This window comes from Pan troglodytes, chromosome 1, assembly GCF_028858775.2.
Source record: "Pan troglodytes isolate AG18354 chromosome 1, NHGRI_mPanTro3-v2.0_pri, whole genome shotgun sequence".
Taxonomy (NCBI): Eukaryota; Metazoa; Chordata; class Mammalia; order Primates; family Hominidae; genus Pan; species Pan troglodytes.
Genome location: NC_072398.2, coordinates 4,898,645 through 4,921,041, shown reverse-complemented (window position 1 = coordinate 4,921,041; position 22,397 = coordinate 4,898,645). Strand labels below are relative to the sequence as shown.

The 22,397-nt window shown below is 44.4% G+C and overlaps 1 long non-coding RNA gene across 1 annotated transcript; it reads left to right on the top strand.

The window, feature by feature from the left end:
* The first annotated feature begins 2,009 nt into the window (after positions 1–2,009).
* On the top strand, positions 2,010–13,778 carry LOC129138221 (uncharacterized). The gene is made up of 2 exons (XR_008541336.1): positions 2,010–2,476; positions 13,496–13,778. It is a non-coding gene; the product is annotated as an uncharacterized LOC129138221 (long non-coding RNA).
* Positions 13,779–22,397: the final 8,619 nt, after the last annotated feature.

The window sequence follows — 22,397 nt, the reverse complement described above, 5'->3', positions numbered from 1 at the left end:
GTGCTAGATAGGGTTGTCAGGAAGGTCCCGTTGGATAAAATGACCTCTGAACGGAGACCTGAGAAACGTGAGGGACTGAGGATGAGGACACCGGAGGTAAGAACATTCCAGGCCGGGGAGCAGTATGTGCAAAGGCCCTGTGGGAATGTTTGCTCAACGCATTCCAGGAACTACAAGCAAGTCAGTGTGGCTGAAGGAGAGCAACCAAGCAGAGTGGGTAGGAAGCAGGCCACCCGAGCGTGGAGAGGCCCAGCCCTGCAGGGCTCTGTGGGCTGTTGCAGGGACTTGGCATTACGTCCTGAGTGGGATGGAAAACACTAGAAGAGTTTTAAGTAGTTACATGATCTAACATAGTGGAGGCTGCATTTTTTTTCCTTTTCTTTTTTTTTTCAAGACAGGGTCTCACTCTGTCACCCAGGCTGCCATGCAGTAGCATGACCACAGCTCGCTGCAGCCTCAACCTCTGATCTCAGGTGATCCTCCCACCTCAGCCTCCCTGGTAACCGGGACTACAAGAGTCCACCACTACGCCCAGCTAATTTGTTGTATTTTTTGTAGAGATGGGGTTTCACCATGTTGCTCAGGCTCTCAAATTCCTGGGCTCAATCCATCTGCCCTCCTTGGCTTCCCAGTGTGCTGGGGTTTCAGGTGTGAGCCACCGTGCACTGGCCATGCATTTTGTTTTTTCTAGAAACGGTGGAGAAAAGAAAAGATACCAAATAAATAAGAATTAAGAGACATAATTTTTTAAAAGAAAGAGACTGTCCAAAAGGACTCCAAACACTGCTGTGGGTTTCCTACTTTGCATAACAGTAATTCATTTACCTTGTATGAATGAATGCCTTTCCTCAAAAAGTATCATAAACAGTATTCAGGCAATGGTCTTGGAAAGCAGAACTTGCCTCAAGATGACAATAGGAGCCTTGAGCAAAGCAGTAAGTCCCAATGAGTCACCAGGGACTTTTCCGTCCTTCTTTGCCAGAGTGAAGGCCATTTCCATCTCCTTTCTCTGAACCCACCTTAAAGATAAGAATGAGCTGGCTGGGCGCGGTGGCTCACGCCTGTAATCCCAGCACTCTGGGAGGCCGAGGCGGGCAGATCACAATGTCAAGAGATCAAGACCATCCTGGCCCACATGGTGAAACCCCATCTCTACTAAAAATACAAAAATTACCTGGGCTTAGCGGCAGGTGCCTGTAGTCCCAGCTACTGGGGAGACTGAGGCAGGAGAATCACTTGAATCTGGGAGGTGGAGGTTGCAGTGAGCCGAGATCGCACCACTGCTCTACAGCCTTGCAACAGAGCAAGACTCTGTCTCAAATAAATAAATAATAAAACATAAGAATGAGTCTGAGGTGTACCCTTGGTTTCTTCTTTCTGTAAGTCCAGAGTCATCCATCCTGTCACGTTTTATTTTTAGCACTAAATTAATTTTTTAAATCTATTAATGAAATTAACAATAGCTAATATTTATTTGGTATCTACCACATGCTTTATAAATATTACTAATTTAAATTGTTATAAGAACCCTTTTCATCCAACAATTGGGGCATGGAAGATAAAAGAAAAAAAGAACCTTTCAATACCATTATTACCCCCATTTTAGTGTCCAGGACATTGAGATGCACAAAGGCTGAAAATACTTGCACCCAGTTTTATCTGTGGTTCATAGCAGAGCTGGAATTTAAACCTACTGCTGTCTGAATATAAATCCTGTGTTCTTAGCCAGTAAGCTATACCGCCCCTAACCAACGTGCAGGGCCAGAGTCCAACAGGGATATATAAGCATAGATCCTAGTTGCTTGAATTCAGAGACTACTTGGAGCCAAGACCAACATAGAGAACCGAAAAGGGAGAGGGTAGCCGTGTACCTGTGGGAGTGGTCAGACCCCAGAAGGAAGGCTTTGGGGAGCGAGTGCAGCAGGGGCCAAGGTGTCAAGGGTTATTCATTGTTATGTATTCACTGTTGCCATGGGTAGTATGCACATCTGACAACCCTTCAAGCAGTGTGCATGCAGCTGTGTGAACATGTGTGTCTCCACTCAACTTGGGCCAACTAGGAGTAAGACCTTCTTCCATTACTAAAGAAAGTATATTTAGCTGGGCATGGTGGCTCTCGCCTATAATCCCAGCACTTTGGGAGGCCGAAGTAGGCAGATCACTTGAGGTCAGGAGTTTGAGCCCAGCCTGGCTAACATGGTGAAACCCTGTCTCTACTAAAGATACAAAAATTAGATGAGCGTGGTGACAGGCTTCTGTAGTCTCAGCTACTCAGGAGGCTGAGGTGGGAGAATCACTTGAACCCGGGAAGCAGAGGTTGCAGTGACCTGAGATCATGCCACTGCACTCCAGCCTAGGCAACAGAGTGAGACTGTCTCAAAAAAAAAAAAAGAAAGAAAGAAAAGGAAAAAGAAAGTATGTTTGGACACCTAACAGCAACTAAGTTCTCAGCTCAAGAAGTCTGGAGCTTGATGAGGTGAGCCCTTAAGTCGATTTTTCTAGTAGCTTCCGTCTATGGAGCACTCATTCTGATCCAGGCACTCCGCGATGCACTTGCCAAACATGAGTGTAATCTAATCCTCACTGCCTGAGGAGCTGGTTTCTCCATTTTGCAGATGAGCTAAGTAAGGTGACCAAGGTCTTACGGCTTAGAGATGTAAGAGCTGTGACCCTATCCCGGCTGATTCAAAGGCCAGTGTCTTAATCTGATGTGTGCTTCCTAATTTCTAGGCACTCAGACTATACTCAGAGTAGTATAAGCAGTGTGTGTGTGCATGTGTGTGTGTGAGAAATAGAGAAAGAAAGAGAGAGAGAGAGAGAGCTCTAACAGGCACTGGAAATCCAGGCAGAGGGCAGGCCCAGACTTGTCCCCTCTAGCAGTACACACAGAGGAGAGAGGTTTGGGGCTTTAATCCCCATCTGAAGTTCTGCCACTGTTTATAGAACTACCTTGCACAGTCACTCTCAGAACAAAGCTTTTGCTCAAAGAAGCCCACACCCTCAGGCTGGGCAGGTGTGTCTGAGGCTGGGTTTCCTGCCATAGACATCCTGGCCATTTCGGCAGCAGCTGTACCCCAGGACCTCCATGGATGCCTCTCCTGCCTCCCTGCCCTGCTCCACTCATCTGGGCTCACAGGATGGGTTCAGCTCTCTAGGTTCTTCATCCAAGGTCTCATCCCAGCCCTGAATGCTCATGGGAGACCGTCAGCAATGGTGAAACCACCAAGATACTGAAAAGAGATGCCCTGGTGGGTCCAGGCCTCTCAACCAAAAAGACTCGAAAGCCCTTTCCTTTCGACAGGTTCCTTCTAACCTAGAGGATGATGGCCTCTTACCTTCCAGCCTTGGAATGCATCCAACCATCACTTACTGAGCATCCATAAGTCCTATTTCTTGTTGTTTTTAAAAATAAAAGAAAGAGGCTGGGTGCGGTGGCTCATGCCTGCAATCCCAGTACTTTGGGAGGCCAAAAAGGGAGGATCGGTAGAGGCCACAAGTTTTGAGACCAGCCTGGGCAACATAACAAGATCCTGTTTCTAAAAAAGAAAAAGAAAAGAAAAAGCCAAGTGTGGTGATGCCACAGTAGCCAGGAGTAGGCCTGTAGTCCCAGCTACTCAGGAGGCTGAGGTGTGAGGGTCACTTGAACCCAGGACTTCGAGGGTACAGTGAGTTACGTGATTGTATGATCACACCACTGTGCTGTACTCCAGCCTGGGTGACAGAGCAAGACCCAAGACCCAATCTCAAAAACAAGAGAGAGAGAGAGAGAAAGAGAGTATTTATTTCCTCTTAGATGTAAAAGGCTTTGTCTATTCACCTTGGTATGTGACCTTGTTTGCTATGAGTAGGTATCTGAAACTCTTAATTTATTTGAGTCAACTTAAATCAAGCTGATCTGCAAATTTTAGAAGTTTCCTGTGTGTTGTAAAGCACACAAGTATGATCCTCTTTATGTAGAAGGGAATCCACACTCCGGCATTGTATGTATGCATTGGGAGGTATCCTGAAAGATGTTCCCCAAGATGTCATGTGTGGTTTTCTTCAGAGGATGAGATCTTGAGTGGCTTTTTTCTTTTGTCCTTGTTCTCTCCTGCATTGTTCAGGAAAGTGCTAGGCAGAGAAAGATAAGCACCATCACCCCTTTACCCTTTCAAACCTTTCCCACTGGAGCACCTACTGGCACAGACCGGAGTCAATCTGAGTGCCTAACATAACCCAACAAAAAGGCAGGCTTCTTTGAAAGCTTGTGTTCATTCTTAAACGTCATGTAAATGTTGTATTATACTCCACAATATACTGTTTAAGCCTAAAAGTGTTCTTGGTTATTTACCATCAAGCAGAATTAATGCTCCAGGAAAATACTCCAGATTTATCCTGTGGCTCTCTCCATGTCTCCAGTGTAGATTGTCAGGACTTATAGGACTGGGGCCACTCTGAGCAGCAAGGAGGTGATAGTCTGTCCAAATCAGGGTTCCAAGACTTTCAGATTCTCTGCTAGTCTCCTCCAGTTGTAGAAAGCTCCCTGGCGAGGGATGCAGAGCTCTTTAAATCTGGAAGTGCTAGTCAGGTAAGCTTGAAATGGGCTTTCTTCAAAAGGGGTATTAGAATTCTTTAACTAGGGGTGCTCAGGAAAACTTGCAAGCTCTAGAAAAATCTGCTGCATTAATAATTCCACTCCAATCCTTGATAAGGTCCTCTAGCTATCTCAAACATGCCTCTGGCCCCTTGGACTAGGGATTTATGCTTGTTGACTTTTTTTCTATTTTCTGGATTTTCAGGACCCAACAAAGCTTGTTTGACCAGTCAGGTGAAACTAGTCTTTAAACCTTAATGACCCGGATTAGCCATCTTGAGACCAACAGCTGATATCACTGACAGTGGCCAAGACACAATGCAAGGTGGTGCATGACCTAAGCCCTCGCCAAGCTATGGTCAATGCATGGCCCAGACTTAATGGCCTGTGACTTCAGGAATAGTTGCATGCACTCTATTTTCAGGCGATATGTGTCCCACTTTGGGATTATCTCACAGTTAATACAGATGGAAAAGTCTATTGGGTGCCCATACAAATATTCTGGTCTAGTTTCTAGTTCTCACTTTATATCTGACCACATGATTTAATTACTGAGGTTGAAACAAAGACTGGCCCTAGCCCATTTACACTGGAGAATGACTCGGGCAGGTTCACTTGGACTTTGACACAAATCGCCATTCCATTGGAGTGTGGCTAAAAATGTTTCTGGGCGTCTCAGGACAAGCAAACTCCCTTTAAAGTTGGTTTTATTTCTGGGAAGACTACTAAAACACACATGGCCAATTTTTATTTTTTAATTAAATGAAGACATTTTAAAATAAATAAAATGTACACGAGGGCATCTGATGCTGTTCCTTATGCTTTCCCTCTCTATCTGGCATGTGGTCAAGGTCGTGCTATATAAACTAAAGTAATAGGACCTTTTGTGGGGTGCTGGGTTGTTCAGCCGTCAATGCCAAAGGGCTTTGGCAGCAAGAGAGAGCAGGGACACTAAGCAGAAATATCACAGTCAACTTGCTTTTTTCATTAAGATGGTGATAATAGAAGGATGGAAGTAATACATTGTCAAAAGCACAGAACTGTTGCTCCTCCTCACACACTGGAAATATTATTGATATCTGAAATCACCTGGTTTAAAAAAAAAAAGAAATGCAGAAAAAAAGTTTTCTCTAAACTGGATTTTTTTAAGGCTAAAATTGTGCTATTTTCTAGAAGTTAATAAATCACTATGTGACTCTGGTTCAGGTTTTCTGGAAGAATCTCTCTTTGGATTGGTATCAGTTAAGAATGCATTTGGCTACACGTAACAGAAAACATTGCTATAGAAACGGAAAGAACCAGGGCTTGCTTTCTCACACAGGAAAGAAGTGTGGGGGTTGTAGTCAGGGCAGGTCTGGCTGCTCAGTGAGATGTTCTCGGGGACCCAGGTTCTTTTCATCTTTCTACTCCTCACTTATTCTTAACATCGTCAGGCTTTCCATCTCATTTACTGAATGCCATCTGTATATTTTGACATCTGCATTCTAGGAGGAAGAGCAAAGGGTGAAAAGAGAGCTTCCCCTTGGTAAAGCTTAGTCTTTTGACTTAAAAAGTACATGTTCTCCAAGGACCTCTTCCCATATCTCAAGACTGGAACTGTATTAAATGGATTCCATCAGCTGCACAAAGGCTGAGAAAAAGAGCCCTGTGAGCTATGTTGCTACCCCATATAAAATTGGGCTTTCTAAGTAAGGATGCCTGAGGGAGATGGAGATGTTGGGTGAACAATTAGCAGTATCCGCCACAGTGGCTGGGACCTGGTAAGGAATCTTGGTACCTGTATAAAAGTCAGGATCCAGCCGGGTGCGGTGGCTCATGCCTGCCTGTAATCCCAGTGCTTTAGGAGGCCGAGGCAGGCGGATCACCTGAGGTCGGGAGTTCGAGGTCAGCCTTACCAACATGGAGAAACCCCATCTCTACTAAAAATGCAAAATTAGCCGCGCGTGGTGGCACACGCCTGTAATCCCAGCTACTCGGGAGGCTGAGGCAGGAGAATCGCTTGAACCTGGGAAGCGGAGGTTGCGGGGTGAGCAGAGATTGAGCCATTGCACTCCAGCCTGGGCAACAGGAGCGAAACTCTGTCTCAAAAATAAATAAATAAATAAATAGCTGGGCATGGTGGTATAATCCTCGCTACTCAGGAGGCTGAGATGGAAGGCTTGAATGAGTCCCCCCCCCCAGAAAAAGGAAAAAAAAGTCAGGATCCATCCTTCCAAACAATGCAAATGGTTTTCCACTGGGTTTGCAGCCAACCAGTGGCTACAGTAATGTGGCGTCTGAACAAGGGCCACCAGGTCCCAAGGTCTGTGATGCCTATGGCCTTGAATGAGGAAAAGAGTAAGATTACAGCTGTATCCTCTTATTCCAACCTAATGGTACTTAATGAAATCATTAGCATGCATTACCAGTAAGGTGGCTCATCCATATGGCTCCTGATAAAATACATAGCTTTCATTTACAGCTAAGTAAGGGAAGAGATTCCTTGACTCTGTCATTTACGCTTCTTTCTTCTCATGCTGAATGTTACACAAGGCTACTTAAATTCCCTGTTTCCAATGATTTAAACAATTGACTACACTTCTCAGCACTTCTTCCCAGCTCTCAATCTTGTAAAAAATTCTATTCTCCTGACCAGCTTAAAGACCTCTCTAGAATTATGCCCGGCATTGTTCGCCATGCTCCTATTTGGGAAGTTTTTTGTTCAGGACTCATGGGCTCAGGAGACTTTTGAACAATGTCATTGGGCTGGGGGTAAGGCTCAATATTCACATATTTCAAAGTCAGGACTGGTATCTACAAGCACTACTTTACAGATTATTCAAAGCTCATGATTTGCTTAAAGCTGGTGATTTGATTTTAAATTTATGGAAGATTGCACAGTATAACTTACAAATCTCACTACAGGGATTTATAAATGCTGGGCTACTTTTTTAAAATAATAGCTGTACACAATCCAATTGTATTTGGCTTATGCTTGGTTATGACCTTCGGATCTCATAAAAATGCTCCTCTACATAACCAGTCATTTTCTATCTTGAAACTGGGATATTGTGATTTTTTTATTCTAAGTACACAAAATCCACAGGTAAGAGAAAATACCTATTAAAAGAAGGGGAGATGAAAGTGAATTCCTTCTACCAAAACAAAGTAAACCAGGGAGTTAAGAACAGCTAGCAGGATACAAATGTTCATCTTGTATCCACATTCACCCCCAATTTCTAGTTGCTACTTTTCTTCATTACATAAGAAAGTGGGTCACTCATTCTTGGGGAAGGACAGTCTTTTCCAGAGCAAATCAGAATATTTTCTCAATGAGGTAAATATAAGAGAATGGCATATTTGAAGGGCTCCTCTTCCCTGCCCTTGGGAAAAGGGAACCAGGAATAGTGGCGAAGGCAGGTTTTGAGTCCAGGTAGTCTTGTTCCAGAACCCATGCCCTTGACCACTACCCTATACTGTGGGGTTCTCAACATCCAACATGGAGACCAAAGGGCACCCCTGGGTCTCCCATAGAGGGATGAGGAGGGGCTCTCACACCTGTTCTTGGGAGAAGAGGGAAGGGTTGTTTGAGCTGGGCATCCCAGAGCACCCACACTGGGACCAAGGCGGGTGGATCCTCCTATCAACGTGTAGAGTCAAAGGGAGAAATAGAAAAACAACCAGAAGACAAAAGTTAAGTGCAAAAGGCCAATCAATGAAATCGCTTTCTCATGTGTGAGCAACAGAGCTATAAAAAGAACTTTAAGCAGCTTTTCAGTCAGACCTTTACAGTCTATCCACCCAAGAAACAGCCTCAAAATTCAACTCTCTACTTTTTATTTAGGGCCAATTTTCATTCAGATGTGTCCTTACTGCACCCCTCTCAGGTCAGAATAATCCCCACCTCGCTATCAGGCAAGTTAGGCTGGACAGCCCAACATATACTCAGAGCTCAAGAAATCTTACTGAAAAAGAAGCTCCATCACCATCCTGTATTTCAGAAGCAGCAATCACATAGCCAGCCAAAGTGAAATTAAGAAATTTGCATGTCATTTATTAATATCCTCCTTGTCTGTCAAGCAGCCTTCAAAAACATGTTTTCCTCCTTTCAAAAGAAGCAAATTGTAATGAGCTCATTCACACTAAGGATCTCAGGCCAGGCTATGTTTCTCCGTGAGTATGCAGAGGGTAAACTTCCACAAGGGAACAGTGGCCAATTGATACATTGCTTTCTTTATCCTAGTACCCAGAGCATTCTTTCCCACATATGGTGACTTACATCTTGTCTACAAAATGGTCTCCATTCCAGCATAGTCTTTTTTGAAATCAAAAATATTTCAAGTTGCCAGCCTGGGCAACATGGTGAAACACTAACTCTACAAAAAAGATTTTTTTAAAAATTAGCCAGGTATTATGGCATGCTCCTGTGGTCCCAGCTACTCAGGAGGCTGAGGAAGGAGGATTGGTTGAGCCTAGGAAGTTGAGCCATGTCCATGCCACCACACTCCAGCCTGGGCAACACAGCAAGACACTACCTCAAAAACAAAACAAAACAAAGCAAAACAAAAAACTCCAAGATACTGTGTGTTAGATTAGGGAATTGTTGATTTGTTAGATAGGTTGATGATGTTATGGTTCTGAAAGGAAATGTCCTTATGTTTTGGAGACACACAGTGAAGCATTTAGGGATGAAATGTAATGATATTTGTAATTCGCTTTAAAATATGTTAGTAAAATTTTTTAATAGATAAAGTAAATATGGTAAAATGTTAACAGTGGATATAGCCAAGAAATGGGTTAAGTGTCCATTAAACTGTTCTCTCTATAGTGCTGCGTGATGAAACATTTTTGTAACAAAAGATCAAAAACTGCAAGATGGAGTTTCCCTGAAAGCTGCCTGGTTTCCTCATCAGAGCACCTTCCCCCTCTTCTGGCACCTGCAGCCACCTGTAGCCAGGCCTCTCCATTTAAGTTCTGAAGCTTTGAGGGGCTTTCTCTTTGTGCCAAGCACCATTCTAAGCACTTTTTATTAATTACATCATTTGCTCTTCACCAAAGCCCTATGCAATAGCTAATGTAGCAGCTATTATCCCCATTTCGCTGAGGTGTAAACTGAGACCCAGAGGTGTGAATGTGCCCAAGATCACTCAGCTAGTAAGTGTCACAACCAGAATTGCAACCAGGTCATTCATTACTACGTTAAACCACCCCAGCCAATTCGTCATCTGAGGTCACAGTGCTTCTCTCATAAAGATGTTTGAAGGTGTTGGCCACACTTTACCACCCTACATGATATTGATTACATTCTAGCAGTGCTCTTTCTACATGAGATAAAGGTGGGTTCCTATTTTTGCTTCCCCTTTTTTGTATTTCTCTCAGAAACAAAGTCAGTGTCTGCTTCTTCACAGACACTGGATAAATAATTATTGATTGCTTTGCTATCTAGTAAGATGGGTCAAGGTCTAGGCTGATAGCAATCCTCGAAGCCTTCACCTTTGCCTGAAGATTCCTCTGTCTGTGTTATTCAAGTATGAGTGGTATAGTCCTCGCTCAGCAGGTGATAATCCTCCTCAGAGGTGTCCTGAACCCATATCTGATGCCCACCTTGGTTTGTTCCTGCCTGACTGAATCATTACTAGAAACAACAATGAATAATGTGGTGCATGTTTGTATGTGGACTCAAGGAACCTGGCTGAAACCAGCACATCTATCTATCTATTTACCTATCTATCTATCTGTCTATCTATCTACCTATCTATCTATCATCTATCTATCTATCATGTATCTATCTTTATCTATCTATCCATCTGTCTGTCTGTCTGTCCATCTGTCTGTCCATCTGTCTATTTCTATATCTGTCAGTCATCTTATCTATCTCTATCTCTATCTCTCTATCTCTTTCTATTGCTCTCTCTATCAATCATCTATCTATTGCTATCTTTCTGTATCTATGTTTATCTATCTATCCATTTATCTATCTTTCAATGTCTACCCACCCACCTACCTACCTATTGACATGTGTGTAATTTTGATGGTTAGAAGCCAAGAAAAAGCCAGCATCTTTTATTGTGAACGAGTTTATCTAGAGATATAGATTTTTGGAATTCATCTCTACTCCCTTATATTAGAAATATACACTTCAATGGGCCTTTTGGTTGAGCAAAGGTATAGCAAAGATCCAGTTCCAGAATGGGAAGCTTTGAGCTCACTTGATCAAATTGTGGTGCATAATCACATAAAAGGTTGTTCAGGATGGGCACATTCCGTTCTTACTTTTCTACAAATGGGTTTAGATTATACAGTCTCTGAAAATTACGTTCAGCTCTTGGTTGGTATATATTTTTTCCATTTATTTTTCAAGTGCTAGCTCACAGGAGAGGGAGAGCAGAGACTGGGGGGATGGAGGAAGCCCATCATCACTTTAGGCAGGCAAGACTCCCTAGAAAAGACCAGACAAGGGTTGCCAGAGCCCTTTCTGACCATTCTACAAAAGTCCCACAAGGAGCGTTCTCCAAGACCGAATAGCCCAGTTCATTGTGTCCTGAAGGCTGTTCCAAGGGAGGCCGAGGCTCAGGTTGGGCTCTGCAGGTAGCAGGCCAGCCCCCATGGGAGAGCATATTTGCTCTCACCGTAGCCCACCTTGGGAAAAGTTCTGTCCTGAACTCAGATGTGGGCACCTAGGCCATGGGTCTTGCGTGGAAGGAGGTAGGCCACTCATTCCCCGGGTCTTGAGGAGTTCAGTTCTGACTCTGGCCAGGAGAGGCATGCTCAAGGTTTCTACCAGAGAGGTGAGATGGCTCCGGGAGCTCGGCCATAGGTAGGGGCTTAGGAAAGATTTCTAAGGAGGAAATGTCTGTGGAGCTTTATGGCTACAGAAAGAGGGTAAAGCATCATGTGGGCCGGTCTGAGGATCATGTAGGTAGGCACTTCTGGGGCTTCCCAGGGAGCTGCCCTGGCTGAAACACCATTCTTCTTTGGCCACACAATTCGTCTACAGCATTCTGTGTGACCTCCCAACCTGAGCAGTCTTGGGAATTTGATGGCACGAGCATGCATATCTAGCCATTCTAAATTCTGTGCTCAGTAGGCCTGGGATGGGGCTTTTTAAACCACGAGTAGACTTCAAGTAGTTTAAAAAGCATATTTCTGTTGTTTTTCCTTAAGTGCTTCAAATCACTGGTAATCAGAGAAATGCAAATTAAAACAACAGATAGGCTTTTTCTTCTATCAGGCTTGCAAAAGCTTCAAAGAATTATAGCTAGTGTTTACACAGGTTGAGTTACTCTTTTTTCCTACCTCAAGTCCTGAACAATACCAGGAAGGAGAAATAGTTCATAGTTACCATTGTCTTTTACATAATAACGTCATCAGCTTCAATGAAGAGAAACATTAACACGGCTGTGAGCACTTTGGAATGGAAAATCATCCTATGTATATATTTATTAATTAATGCATTCATTCAGGAAATATTTACCGAACATCTAAGCAGCACAGAGAATGAAGAAAGAAAATAAAAGCGCGTCAAATGCTGAGTATGTGTGGGGCACTGAGCCAGACTGTTGGATGAATTATTCCGTGAGTTGGGTTATAAGATCCCCTTTTCACAGATAAAGGGAGGGTAAGTCGTTTGCCAAAGGTCACCCAGCTAATGAAAAGTTTGCTGGAGGCTCGGTGAGACGGAACATCCAGGATGTTCCCAGTGCTTCTGGAACTTGCCAGCTGTAGAGGAGACTGAGCAAGCACAGGTAACCCTGACACAGACACTGGGAGCCCAGAACCCTGAGAGATTCAGGCAATGCACACTCCAAAGAGCTAAACAAGAGGGGATTATTCTGGTGCAAGCAGGGCTGTGCTAAAAAGACATCTCTCAGAGAAACATGTGAGTAAACCTTCTGGGATGGGCCACATTATTAAACAGAGGGCAGGGAAGCAAGAGGAGCAGAACGTTCTAGAGGAAGAGGCCTGCTTGGGCACATCACTAAAGAAGTGTCCAAAGCACACTCAGGAAAAACTGCCGATGAGGAAGCCAACAAACAAACACACCCAACCTCGATCTTCACAGCCCCGCAAAAATTCTCGTGAAACCAAACTGGTTTGACGTTCACAAAGAAGACACACAAAAGACACCTGAGATGGAAGCGCAGCCAACATCCTGTGAATTTCTCCCCAAGACTTGAGCATTTGAGTCATGGGTTGGGAAAGGAGTTTAGGACTAAAGATACAGATTGTAGAATCATTGGCTTTCAGGCAGTTGGGGAAGTTTTGAAGAAGGGAGACTGTGCCGAGTCCAGGGAAGATGGGTAGGACCCTGAATGCTAGTTCCCAAGCATGGCCACGGAACTGGGTTAAGGTAGAGGCATGGAGGAGAAGCTCATTATGTAAAACTGGCTTTTTAAAAAATTATTATTATACTTTAAGTTTTAGGGTACATGTGCACAACGTGCAGGTTTGTTACATATGTATACATGTGCCATGTTGGTGTGCTGCACCCATTAACTCATCATTTAACAGGTATATCACCTAATGCTATCCCTCCCCCTCCCCCCACCCCACAACAGCCCCCGGTGTGTGATGTTCCCCTTCCTGTGTCCAAGTGTTCTCATTGTTCAATTCCCACCTATGAGTGAGAACATGCGGTGTTTGGTTTTTTGTCCTTGCGATACTTTGCTGAGAATGATGGTTTCCAGCTTCATCCATGTCCCTACAAAGGACATGAACTCATCATTTTTTATGGCTGCATAGTATTCCAAGGTGTATATGTGCCACATTTTCTTAATCCAGTCTATCGTTGTTGGACATTTGGGTTGGTTCCAAGTCTTTGCTATTGTGAATAGTGCCGCAATAAACATACGTGTGCATGTGTCTTTATAGCAGCACGATTTATAATCCTTTGGGTATATACCCAGTAATGGGATGGCTGGCTTTTTTTTTTCTCACCTGCAGTGCATGGCACCCTGCCTTCCAGAGACAAGGTTCCCAACAACTGTGCTGAATGAATGGAGGAAAAATGAACCCAAACCAAGAACACAAATCCTTGTGTGTGAACATAAACCTACTTCCAAAATTCTTGAGGAATCCCTAACTCAAGTCCCCCAAGTCCTGTTTGGTTGTGCACAGAAAGAGATATTACAAGAGGAGCCGTGGGAACCTGAAAAAATGAGTGGGGAGTGGCAGTCCCTTCTTATTAATGTGATCAAGACCAATAAATGTATATTGTAATTGTAAATTCTTTCTGGACTCCACATTTCTCCAAAACCTAAGGATGTCTCCAATTATCTCAAGAAAGAAATGTCATAAGATTCTCAAGACTAAAGTAATGTTAATTGATATTCATGCCATGGGAATGGAGAGCGTGCGCTTACTAAGCAGCATCTTGAGGGAAGGCACCATACAAAATCAAACAACCGTTCAGGGATAGTAAATAGCTCCTATTACTGTTGTTTAGGCCACTCAGTCTTGTTATGGCAGCCCTAGTACAAGAATACAATGTACAGCAGTGTTAATCATTAGTTGCTGTTGTTGTTTTCGAACAAATAAAAGAGAAGAATAACTTTCTTTTTTGTTGTTTTTTTTGTTTTGTTTTGAGACAGAGTCTCGCTCTGTTTGCCAGGCTGGAGTGCAGTGGCAAGATCTTGGCTCACTGCAACCTCTGCCTCCCTGATTCCAGCAATTCTCCTGCCTCAGCCTCCCAAGTAGCTGGGACTATAGGCGCCTGCCACCGCACCCAGCTCGTTTTTGTATTTTTAGTAGAGACAGGGCTTCGCCATGTTGGCCAGGCTGGTCTCAAACTCCTGACCTCAGATGATCCACCTGCCTCGGCCTCCCAAAGTGCTGGGATTACAGGCGTGAGCCACACGCCTGGCCAAGAAGAATAACTTTCAAGTTTAGATATACAATTCAAAATTAGAAAAAATGTTCATGTATGAACTAAAATTTACACTTATGAAACAAAAATATTATACCTCACTATTCACATCCTGTTTTCCTGTTTTAACCTTTAAACACAAATGAAAACTCCAAGTTGTCACATAGAACTGGGGTAAATGTTTTGCATAAAGGACCAGACAAGGGTATCCTTTATCTGAAAAGTTTTGGACCAGAAGTGTTTTGGATTTTGAATTTTTGGGGATTTTTGGAATATTTGCAATCTATACTGGTTCACCATTCCTAATCTAAAAATCTAAAATTCAAAATGCTCCAATGAGCATTTCTTTTGAGCACCATGTCAGCACTTAAAAAGTTTTTAATTTTGGAGCACTTCAGATTTTGGATTTTCAGATTAGGGATACTCAACCTGTAATAAATATTTTGGCTTTGTAGGCCATATGATCTCTTGTAAATACTCAATTTTGCTGTTGTAGCAATGTATGAACAAATGAGTATGGCTATGTTCTAATAAAACTTTATTATAGACACTAAATAATAATAATAATAGCTCCTATTGATTAAGTGCTTGCCATGTTCTGAGCAGAGCTAACTGCTTTAACATTTGGTTAAGTGCTGTGCCAAGAGCTCAGAATATGATTAGGAAAATAACACAACTTCTACCTCCTTACTTCCTGTACACTTTCTTGTATAATCCTCATAACCAACCTATCACTAACCCTATTTTATAGCTGAGGAGACTAAAATTATGTAGCCACTCAACATCATGCATCTAATAAGTGGCAAAAAAAAAAAGGATTTGAACTCAGTGTCTCTGATTTTAGAACCTGTTTCCGTAACCCCCACACTCTAGGGCTTGGAAGTCTATTGACAGCAAAAGCATCTTCCAGTCTCACAGGACTGTGGGGCTGTGGTGCAGTCCTGAAAGGAGCATGCATGTGAGGAACACCATGCGAGAGGCCCATCAAAGGACAGGACAGCCTGGAGTCCCGGGGAAAGCTGCTCCCCAGCACCTGGGGAGCATTATGGCCGGTGTCATGGTCCCATGTTGGGTTTGCAAAGGCCTCAGAGCCTTGAGCCAAGCAGCGGGAAGCAATTTCAGTCTTTGGCCCAGACCACTAGGCCTCGAAACCTTTCTATCTAATTAAACTTCCATTGCCTTTCATTTCTGCAGCCCTCCTTACAGGAATACTCTCTTTAAAATAAATAAATAAAAGATATGGGAACTGATGGAGTCAACTAAGAGTTTCTCTAATTTCCACATCTAACTCCTATGAATAACTCACTTGGAAATGGGCATGGTCTGTGTAGGCATGATTGTGTTTTGCATAAACTCTTATGCATGAAGTGGCTCTATTTGCAACTAGACAGGATCCAAATTTCAGAAACACTTTAACAACCGACTATAAAGTTTATTAAAAAATAAAAAATAGAAAAGTCATTTCACCTTTTGCCCGCAGTAAAACTCTGGGAATGGACTCTCCTGGCCTCAAAGCTTTCTTTTCTTCTCTGCAGAAGCTGCTGAAGACACCCTCCACAGGCTTAGCCCATCCAGGTTACGGCACCCTGCCTGCTGCACTCAGGGAACTCAAGGTGTTGCCTGTTCAACGTTTGAGCAGAACCAGAGTCATGGCTTACCCTAGCTGTGACTTTGTGCCCCAGTTCTGGTCTCTGAGTCCCTGCCTGGGGTATCCATGCAGTGCCCAGGCCTGCTGCTTCCTTGTGGGCTAACCTGGGGAGGCTGGCTGCCTGCCACCATCATGCTGCCATGCACAGAACCTGCTCAGGCTCGTCTCTGGAAAGCTCCTTCACAGCCATTGCCCATCTCCTTTTTTTGTTTGTTTTTTTTCTTGAGACGGAATCTTGCTCTGTCACCCAGGCTGGAGTGCAATGGCACAATCTTGGCTCACTGCAATCTCCACTTCCCGGATTCAAGCGATTCTCCTGCCTCAGCCTCCTGAGTAGCTGCGATTACAGGCGCCTGCCACCACACCCAGCTAATTTTTGTATTTTTTAGTAAAGATGGGGTTTCACGATGTTGGTCAGGCTGGTCTCGAGCTCCTGACCTCAGGTGATCCACCTGCCTCGGCCTCCCAAAGTGCTGGGATTACAGGCGTGAGCCACCGTGCCCTGCTCCCTTTCTCCTTTTACTCAGCTTGTCCCAAACCTCAAGGTACAGAAGAATCACCTGGGGATCTTGTTAAACTGCGGGGTCTGGCTTGGTAGGCCTGGGATGGGGGCTTGAGAATCAGTGTTTCTAACAAAGCACCAGGGTAGGTTTGGGAAATAGTTCGAGGCTATGCAGCGTCAAGGATGATGGCCAAAGCAGGTGAGGTAGCCACTGGCCACTACTATTTTTGCCTGCCCAGAACATGTGCTTTTTCCCTATTTTTTTAAGCACAATAATGGGCACATAGCTCAGTTTGCACCAATCAGAGTCCTGCCCAGAAATGAGGTATGAATGGTGGTGGGAGTGGGGAAGAAGGGGTAAGTGGGAGCAGGCTCTCTTTTCCCTGGGGTTACTAACCTGGGAGGGTTGTTTGTAGCGCATGCAGGAAGTCCATTGTCAGTGATCGAGAATGAGTTGAACCTACAGAGAGAAGTGAAAAGGGTGGAGATGCAAGGACATCATTTGAGCTCCTGCATCCAGTCACACCTGAGGCCAGATGCTCCAGCCTTCCAGTTATACGAGCCCATAAATTTGCTTTTTCACTTAATTTAATTCTTGTCACTTGTAAATAAAAGAGCCCTGAGTTATATAGTGGGTAAGGCAAGTTGGGGTCAAAAAACAAGGTATAGAGTGATAATGGTTCACATGATGATTCTAAAAGTAATTCCTGGCTGGGTGCAGTGGTTCACGCCTGTAATCCCAGCACTTTGGGAGGCTGAGGTGGGCGGATCACTTAAAGTCAGGAGTTGGAGACCAGCCTGGGCAACATGGTAAAACCCTGTCTCTACTAAAAATACAAAAAAATTAGCCAGGCGTGTTGGCGGGCACCTGTAGTCACAGCTACTCAGGAGGCTGAGGCAGGAGAATGGCGTGAGCCTGGGAGGCAGAGCTTGCAGTAAGCCAAGATCATGCCACTGCACTCCAGCCTGGGGGACAGAGCAAGACTCCATCTCAAAACAAACAAACAAAAAAGAACATGATTAAGTATGGAGTCCTAAGGGCCTGACCTCCAAGTGCCACAAAAAGCGAACTTGAGCTCCTTCATCAGGCGATGTTTGCTCATGCCTTTTCCTGATGATACTGAAAAAGTTCGCAGAAGCTCCACATGTCCAACTGCTTTTTCCTGGACGTTTAGTTATACAGGTAAAGCTGAAAGTTAACAGCAGATTTGGACTCAAAATCAGCTCCATAAATGGCCTCATTTCCAGGCACAGCCCTTGATGTCATCTCTGAAAGGTCATCGTCCCAGCCCTGGAGGGATTTACTGAGGCCCCAGGATCTGAGCTCATGTCCAGATCTGTGAAAAGCAAAGGACATGCATGCAAAATAGATTGAGGCCGCATACGCCCAAGTCGCTGGGGAAGGGACAGGCATGTGGTGAGCAAAGAGGGAAGAGGAGGTTTCCTGCTTCTCTCTGTGACTTCCCTATTTCAGATAACAGCAGCCCCACCCTGCTGGGCACTCAGGTTCAAAATGTCAGAGCCTTGGGACTCTTCTTTCTCCTTTTCATATTCCTCTGCGCTGCATGCAGGAGAGTGATTCTATCCCAGGGCCAACTCTGACAGCCACCTCCTTCTCTCCATTCTCTCTGCTGCTGCTTTTTTCAGGCCTTCATTATTTCCCACCCAAACCACAGTGGCAATGGCCTTGTAGCTATTCTCCTCAAATATATTTTTCATACTTCACCAGGTCCAGTGAAATGTTTTGAGGACTTACTATTGACTCACTCAACCCTGGGGCAGATTGTATTTTCCAAAGATGCCACATATCCCATTTTACATGTTCTCACAATATGACTGACATTCTTGCCATCAAGAGGTGAAGTCCACGTTCCCTCCCCTTGAACTTGGAAGGGCTTGAGACCCAGCAGAAGTGATGCTATGTGACTTCTTCCAAGACTAGGACCTAAAAAGTGGTACCGTTTTTGCCTGGTTTTCTTGGGAAACTTGCCTTCAGGCCATCAGTTGCCATGTAAGTATGAAACCGCCATACTGTATGGAAGCCCAAGCCACATGGAGGTGCCATGTGTGGGTGTTCCTAGTGTGAGGTCCTAACTGACAGCTGGGAAGGTGCATGAACGTATCTCTAAATGATTTCTTCCCCCAGTGGGCTGGTCACCGCCACCCGCCCTCCGCCCCCTGTCACCTTTCAGTTCTCCCAGTCGAGGCCATAGACATCATGGAGCTGTGCTTTCCTGACCTACAGAATCTGTGAGCATAATAAAATGGTTGTTTCTGTTTTCTCTGGGTGCAGTGACTCACACCCATAATTTCAGCACTTTAGGAGACCAAGGCAGGAGGATCGCTTGGACTCAGGAGTTTGAGACCAGCCTGGGCAACACAGTGAGATCCCTGTCTCTGTAAAAAAGCCAAAAAAAAAAAAAAATTAGCTGGGCATGGTGGTGCATGCTTGTAGCTCTAGCTACTCAGGAGGCTGAGGTAGGAGAATTGCTTGGGTCCAGGAGGTTGAGGCTACCACGAGCCAGTGAGCCACAATCACAACACTGCACTCCAGCCTCAGCAACAGACTGAGATCCTGTTTCTTAAAAAAAAAAAAAAAAAAAAAAAAAAAAAAAAAAAAAGATTATTTTAAGTTCCTAATTTTGGGGGAAATTTGTTACATAGCCAATAGCCAATAGATAACTGATATTTTACTTTAAAATGTCTTAATGTGTACACAAACCCTCTGTCAATCATCTGGTTACAACCTGCAGGGAGCTATTTACAGAAGAGGTGAGGTTTCCACAGCTATGAGACCCGGAAGAAAGGAGCTGATCCGAGGGTAAGCCAGGCATTTCTATGCATTTTTTTTCAGTCTTTACTATGTGCCAGGCACGTTACAGACCTTATCATATCCAAATCTTCAACATGATGGCTATGAGGTTAATTGTCTTCCTTAATAGTTATAGAAATTGAAGCTCAGAGGGGAAACATAAATTTCCCCAAAGTGGCCAAACAGGAATCCAAACCTGGGGCCTGATGACGCCGGAGCCCTCGCAGCGCCTACCGCGCCTCTGGAAGAGCCGAACCCAAGAAAGAGAGCACAGAGGAGCACTCAGCATCACTCTGCTGCTCTTACCTTTACCAGCACATGACTGAAATCACTTCTCTATTCGGAATGAAGGAAAAACAAAGCAGTCTGGTCTGGCTAGAGAAAGCCCCCGGCCACAATGTCGAACAAACCGGGAGTAATTTGTCTCTGTTCTTTTCCATGTGACTGCCGGAGGTTATCCTGGTTTTTATTAGTCCAAACTTCCCTTTTCAAAAAATAATTCCTTGAAATCTTCTGGGAAATTAACATGGCTCAATCTGGCTCTGGGCCGGCCACCACATGCTCACAGAATTAAGAGAACCTGAGATTTTCCCTTCGTAGCCACACACACATACACACAAAACCGCATGTGCCTCTATAGCTGTGTTGTCTAACAGGCTGTAAAGAGAATATTCACACTGGGTGAGCGGTTAGGTTCAGCTTTATCCTGGAAAACATTTCATCTCCTAGATTTGTTCCAATCCAAGAGTTTTACACGGTGTGCAGATTGAGTTACACATCAGGGCACAGCACAGGAATCCTTTATTGAAGAAATATCAGGAACTAATTAATATACAAGGTTAGGTAGTTTAAATAACAATTATTTTCAAATATTTCTTAAAGAAAATATATTAAGAATAAGTAATATAAAATGACAGAGCCGGGCAGGAGGGTTCACCTGGTGTAATCCCAGGGCTTTGGGAGGCTGAGGTGGGAGGATTACTTGAGACCAGGAGTTTCTGACCAGCTTGGGAAACATAGTAAGACCCAGTCTCCAAAATAATAAAATAAAATAACTGCAATAGCAACTTTAAATTCCAATTCTATTCTGTACTATAGTCAATTACATAAAAAATGTTCTTCATTTTTCTCTTATAATTTTTTTTTGAGATAAGGTCTCATTCTGTCACCCAGCCTAGAGTACAGTGGCACAGTCATAGCTCACTGCAACCTCAAACTCCTAGACTCAAGCAATCCTCCTGCTTCAGTCCCAGGTAGCTAGAATTACAGGTGTGCATCACCATGTCCAGCTAATTTTTAAATTTTTTGTAGAGATGGGGTCTTGCTATGTTGCCCAGACTTGTCTTGAACTCCTGGCCTCAAGCAAACCTCCTGCCTCGCCCTCCCAAAGCGCTGGTATTAAGATGTGAGTCACTGTACCTGGCCCATTTTTCTTTACTTTTATTTTCTATCTAATTGGGAACTTTTGAGATTATTTACAGTGTCATAAGAATTATAAAAAGGTGGCCAGTTGCAGTGGCTCACGCCTGTAATCCCAGCACTTTGGGAGGCTGAGGTGGGCAGAACCCCCGAGCCAAGGAGTTCAAGGCCAGCCTTGGCAACATGGCAAAACTCTGTTTCTACTAAAAGTACAAAACTTAGCCATGTGTGGTGGTGCATGCCTGTACTCCCAGCTACTTAGGAGGCTGAGGCAGGAGAATCACTTGAACCTAGGAGGCAGAGGTTGCAGTGAGCCAAGATCACACAACTGCATTCCAACCTGGGCAACAGAGTGAGATCCCGTGTCAAAAAAAAAAAAAGAATTATTATCGTTACTGGCCAAGTGTGGTGGCTTACACCTGTATTCCTAGCACTTTGGAAGGCTGAGGCGGCCGGATCACGAGGTCAGAAGATTGAGACCATCCTGGCTAACATGGTGAAACCCTGTCTCTACTAAAAATACAAAAACAAAATTAGCCGGGAGTGGTGGTGGGCACCCACAGTCCCAGCTACTTGGGAGGCTGAAGCGGGAGAATGGCGTGAACCCAGGAGGCGGAGCTTGCAGTGAGCTGAGATTGTGCCACTGCACTCCAGCCTGGGCGACAGAGCGAGACTCCGTCTCAAACAAAAAAAAAAAGGTAACAAAATTTAGGCAGCTAATTTCTTGTTCTTTCAGTATTTCCACATATGTTTCTGGCAATTAAAACATCTTTTTCTGCCAGGGTCAGTGGCTCACATCTGTAATTCCAGCATTTTGGGAGGCTGAGGCGAGAGGGTCACTTTAGCCCAGGAGTTCAACACTAGCCTGGGCAATATAGGGAGATTCCATCTCTACAAAAATAAAAATAAATTAGCAGGGCATGGTGGCACACGCCTGTAGTCCCAGCTACTCAGGAGGCTGGGGCAGGAGGATCATTTGAGCCCAGGAGTTCAAGGCTGCAGTGAGCCCGTGATTGCACCACTGCACTCCAGCCTCTGTGTCAGAGCAAGACCTTGTCTCAAAAAAGAAAAAAAAAATTGTTTTTCTCTGGGAAGTTTGGTGGAGTGGAACAGGGGAGAGAACAAGCCCCCTATCCCTCCACGTCCTCTCCTCCAGCATCGTTCTTACAATGAAGGATGGTCTTTGCAGCTGATATCTTCTTATACTCCCCTGTTCCTTTCCTGGGCAGATGTCCTGGTGATACGGCCCAGGATATCCCTCTGGGAGCTGAGAGTGGAAGTGGGAGCCCTTTATTTTTGCCCAGCGCCGGCGTCAAGGCTGTCCTCAGAACTACCTGAAACATAACAGTGCACAATTCACTGGAGGAGGAAGAGTGTGGAGAGCCTCAAAAAGAAGACAGGATCCTGGGGAAGCCAGTGCAGGGACGTCACGCTCTGTCTCACACGCCTTGACTGCAAAGACATAGCACTGATAGGTAAGAAACAAATCAAAAGCAAAATAACTGGGCTCAACATAATTACCTCTGTTATCAAAACAAAAAGTGGTGAAACTAGCATCCTATAGGAAGGGACAGCCTAAAATTTGCATCCTGCAGAGCA